This window comes from Nicotiana tabacum, chromosome 8 (genome assembly GCF_000715075.1).
Source record: "Nicotiana tabacum cultivar K326 chromosome 8, ASM71507v2, whole genome shotgun sequence".
NCBI lineage: Eukaryota > Viridiplantae > Streptophyta > Magnoliopsida > Solanales > Solanaceae > Nicotiana > Nicotiana tabacum.
This window is the reverse complement of record NC_134087.1, coordinates 125,376,893-125,381,152: the sequence shown is the minus strand read 5'-3', so window position 1 is coordinate 125,381,152 and position 4,260 is coordinate 125,376,893. Positions and strand designations below refer to the sequence as shown.

The 4,260-nt window shown below is 38.2% G+C and overlaps 1 long non-coding RNA gene across 1 annotated transcript; it reads right to left on the bottom strand.

Annotated features, from left to right (window-relative positions):
• Positions 1 to 328: 328 nt before the first annotated feature.
• Positions 329 to 2,214, bottom strand: LOC107826385 (uncharacterized). Its single transcript, XR_012694206.1, has 3 exons — positions 1,922 to 2,214; positions 970 to 1,818; positions 329 to 835 (listed from the first exon to the last, which is right to left on the bottom strand). It is a non-coding gene; the product is annotated as an uncharacterized LOC107826385 (long non-coding RNA).
• Positions 2,215 to 4,260: the final 2,046 nt, after the last annotated feature.

Sequence of the window (4,260 nt, the reverse complement as noted above, 5' to 3'; positions counted from 1 at the left end):
AAAAAGTGTAAAAACGTGTGTAATGAGAATCAGTAAAGAAATAATCACTATTATCTTTAGCCCCACGGTGGGCGCCAAACTGTTTACCTCGCAAATACGAGTAACAATTAAATTTGATTAGTGGTTTTAAAGATATGTGATTTAGTTCAATACCAATTAATTATCAAGAAGTATGAAGTAGAAATGAAAGAAATAAGTGAATCAAACCAATATAACTCAGCAGTGGTGACCTCGAGCTTAGTCACCTCGAGATACGTTTAGAACAATAAGAACAATTAAGCAAGAAAAGTAAAGTAAGAGCAGTAGAGCTAAAGGACAATTCTGATGAACAGTAGGCAAAAAGAAAAAGAGTATATTCTTTTCTAAATGATTAGATGATCTCGCAAATGATTAGGGTCCCCTTTATATAATAGAGGAACCCTAAATAAGGTATATTTCTATTTACAATAAGGAATATTCTCGGTACAGCTGTCTAACTGCCTAGTACGGAATCGTACAATCCTTTTCCAAAATTTGCGCCATGTTCTTGGAAACGTGGCAGGAATCTAGCTCATTCTGTTACAAATCCATAATGGTACAATTTCGAGGTCGAGCATACTTAACTTCGGTATTCCTCGCACTCTTATCTTCGGGCATTGCATTCCGTCCTCGAGCTCGGTTCTAGTATGTCGACCTCGAACTTGAGCTTACTCGAACGCGGACCTAAGGCGATCCCTCGAGCCTGGGAAATCGAGCGTGCCTGATTTTGACCTTATACAATTTTAAGATAATCTGTTCCATACGTCCTGCACAAAGAATCGACACGAGTTCACTATAGAATTTTCTCACGCAACCCCTGCAAAATTTGAAAGGAAAAAGAGTTTGCGTTGAATGAATTAATTGAGAGAAAAAATGGAAGATCAATTGAAAAGAATATGACTGAAGCGAATAAAGCAAGACACTAATAGGAAAAAAAAATAACCAGCATACCCAGAAATGAATGGTCCATACGGACGCAGGCAGTCGGCCCAAAACAACTAAGCGCCTAGCGAAACCTATGATGGAGAATGGCAACGGAACCCTAACGGCGTCCAAATCCAAACAGGGGTCATTTTCAGAATCCACAGAATTTTAATAACAACTTCATCTCGAATTTTAAATCCATCTCTAAATTGAATAAACGGCAAAATTTCAAACAATGTACAATCTAATTCACGCACTAGGAAAGTTGAATCTGTCTTTTTGTGAATCCGTAAAAAATTTATGTAACACTGTAATATTTTCTTTACTGTCCTTTTTCTGTGTGAAAGAGATTCATTTCGTCCATGTACAACTCTGATATCTCCTAAAAAAATACTATAACCTTTCTCTGTGTATGTGTGTATTTTTGTTGCTCTATTGGTAATGGTGAGGAGCAAAGTAATACAGAGGCCTAATGCTTCCTGTGTCCATAGAAAGGATAGTGAAGTTCCTGGCCGTCTCTCGGTATCCCGACCGGATAACCCAAAGCTGGTGAGGAACATCTATGCGCCGCCGAATACGCCGGAGGTAAGTAGAAACAGCTGACTTTTCCTGGCTTCACGTTCGATGTCGGAAAATCAAGGCAAGACATAGGCGAAGACGGAGGAGAGATCTTCTTCTGCAAATTAATCGGAGATAATAAGGCTCTAATCTTAATCTCTTGATTCGTCAATGCCGAAACTCGACCGTACTCTTCGATCACATTCGCCAGGTCCTCGTCACAGGTAATCGATACTAAAACATCCAAATCCTCTGTCGGAAGCTTACACCTTAATCTCATAGACGATCCACACAATTCTCCAAATTTCACCATCAACTCTGAATCAGTAAAAATTTTAATCAGCTTCTGAAAAAGGCACGAAATATTATTCAAAACTAAACAAAAAGTGATAATAAGAAGATCAATGAATAATAAACAGACCTGAGAAAGAAATAGACAGATCAATGGAGAGGACTCTAGTAAAGCCCCCTATGTAACGGAGCTTTCCGTCAGAGCGACGAGGAAGGATTTTGCCACCGTAACTGTAGAGTAGTTTGAGGGTTTGGGTGGAGGGAGCCGACTTTTGAGTCCGACTCATGCTTCAAATTTTAGTACGACAAAGGAATTGAAAAACGAAAACTATTCGCGCTGAAAAAGGAGAATGAAGAACAGAAAAGAAGCTTCTAGAGAAAGAGAAGAAGATGCCTGAGATTTACTGCTCTTTCAAGAGTCAAAAGAGGGACGGGGAACAACATATATATAGGGTTTTGGGAGGGGCAAAGTGACGACGGCGTTTTAGTAGGTTATTCGAATATTCCTTAATTTTTGGGGTTTAAGAAAAAATAGTTTTATGGTGGGATCCACCTAAGCTGGGATGAGCGGTCTGGGTTTATGAGGTGTTGAGCTTAGCTTAATATAGATGGTGGAAGTATAGCGGGCCAGCTGGCAATTTGGGACCTTTGTTTCCTGGGTTTGGCCCCCATTTGTTTCGTAAAAATTGCACGGGCCATCCTATTTGGTCGCCTCCATTTAATCTATATTTATTTTTTAAAAATTTTCAACGTTTACCCACTTTTTAAATAATTTCAGCCTCTTTCTCCTCTTCCTTCCCCTCCTCAAAGTTTTATCTTTTCTTTTTCCAGAAGTAAGGTTCATTCCTATCTGCTTCTTCTTATTTTTCCGGTGAGTCCTATAAATTTTCACACCAACCTATACATCTGAAACAACCAATTTGCTTTCTTCTCAGCTCTTGCTCGACACACAAATTTGTTTTGCTGAAAAAATGGCACAAAATAGGGGTCAAGTAATTGCTCTTCTTTCTTCTCAGCTCTTGCTCGACACACAGAGATGGCCCCGAAATTAAATTCTTAAAGGAGTTCTAATTTTGGGAATTAAATAGAATTTGGGTTATTGGTATCGTGAATACAAATAAATGGGTCAATGTGTTTCTACGTCTGCTTGTCACCATAACAGAAGTGTAATTTCATCATCAAGACCTGCAAAAGATCATCACCATAACGTTGTTGTTGTATCATTTAAAAGCAAAAAACAGTCACAACTGCAAGGATTATTGATAGAAAGAAGATGGTGTGGCAAATGAAATTATAAACAAACAAAAACTTCAGCTCTAGAGCTGAAGTTCCCCCGTTACAAAGACAAAAACTTCAGCTCTAGAGCTGAAGTTTCCCAGTTACAAAGACAAAAACTTCAACTCTAGAGCTGAAGTTCGCCGGTTACAAACAAAAACTTCAGCTCTAGAGCTGAAGTTCGCCAGTTACAAACAAAAACTTCAGCTCTAGAGCTGAAGTTCGATAGTTACAAAACAAAAACTTCAGCTCTAGAGCTGAACTTCAGGTCCGGCTACTAGAATGCTGAAGTTTTGCGTGATTGTCTTTGCTACTTCAGCCCGTATGCTAAAGTTATGCGAAAAAGCGGGTACGCTTGTAATTTTTTTTGCAAAGCGGACACAAGTTAAAATGTGACACAAAAAACGGTTATAGATGCAAATGTACCATTTGTTTCGGTCACCAGTGGGCCTCGAGTCTACAGCAAACACAAAGGGGCATTTGTATCTATACCCGCTTTTTGTGTCACGTTTTAACTTGTGCCCGCTTTACAAAAAAATTGCAAGCGTACCCGCTTTTTCGCATAACTTTAGCATACGGGGCTGAAGTAGCAAAGGCAATCACGCAAAACTTCAGCATTCTAGTAGTCGGGCCTAAAGTTCAACTCTAGAGCTGAAGTTTTTGTTTTGTAACTGGCGAAGTTTTTGTTTTTGTAACTGGGGAACTTCAGCTCTAGAGCTGAAGTATTTTTCTTTGTAACTGAGGAACTTCAGCTCTAGAGCTGAAATTTTTTTCTTTGTAATTTGGAACTTCAGCTTTAGAGCTAAAGTTTTTGTTTGTTTATAATTTCATTTGAGTCGCCGTAATTTTACAAAGGTTCCGCTTTTTATTGTGCGTAGGGAGTATGATAATTTGTCTTAAATGCAGAAAATTGCAGCAATTGAAAATACAAAACGTATGAACTTTTCCATTCGTTCGCAGGTGAGAATTCTTCATTGCCTTCGAGATTTTATCTTCCAGTTGATGTTCATGATGCTCTAAGAATTGAATCTAAAAATTGAAAATTTAATATTATTCTTATACATGAAGGAGATTTTGTCTCTCTTGTGAGTATTATTTGTTTTTAAGAATAATCGTATTTTCACTAATATTATTCTTATCAAGATAGAACCTTTACAGCTGAGGGTGTCCGCGAAAAAGAAAAAATGATTGAAA